Below are 388 nucleotides of genomic sequence, written 5' to 3' on the forward strand. Positions count from 1 at the left end.
GCGCCCTGCCCCGCACGCCCCTCCCTGCGGACCGTGCCCTCTGCGCTCCTCCACGCCTGCCCTGCGCACTCTGCCCGCCGCGCCCCTCCCTGCATGCCCTGCATCCCTGCCCACCCCTCCCTGGGCACCTCCTGGAGAAGTTGCTAGAACACAAGTGGCCTATGTGCACCCCTCCCCAACCCCTCAGACCTCCAGAGGTGCCCACCTCCACACTTCCCTTCCTGGGGTCACCCAAGTTCGCCTTTTTCTCTGCTCCCTCTGTTACTCCCCCCTCTCTGCTGTTCCCCCTCTCTGCTGCTCCCCTGTTCTCTGCTGCTCCCCTGTTCTCTGCTGCTCCCCTGTTCTCTGCTGCTCCCCTGTTCTCTGCTGCCCCCCTGTTCTCTGCTGC

General features: G+C 66.2%; 1 protein-coding gene across 1 annotated transcript in view; it reads right to left on the reverse strand.

Moving 5' to 3' along the window:
• Positions 1 to 388, reverse strand: part of Sohlh1 (spermatogenesis and oogenesis specific basic helix-loop-helix 1) — a 25,626-nt gene that overhangs the window by 4,773 nt on the left and 20,465 nt on the right. The window lies entirely within an intron of this gene.

This window comes from Dipodomys ordii, unplaced genomic scaffold (genome assembly GCF_000151885.1).
Source record: "Dipodomys ordii isolate 6190 unplaced genomic scaffold, Dord_2.0 Scaffold118, whole genome shotgun sequence".
NCBI lineage: Eukaryota > Metazoa > Chordata > Mammalia > Rodentia > Heteromyidae > Dipodomys > Dipodomys ordii.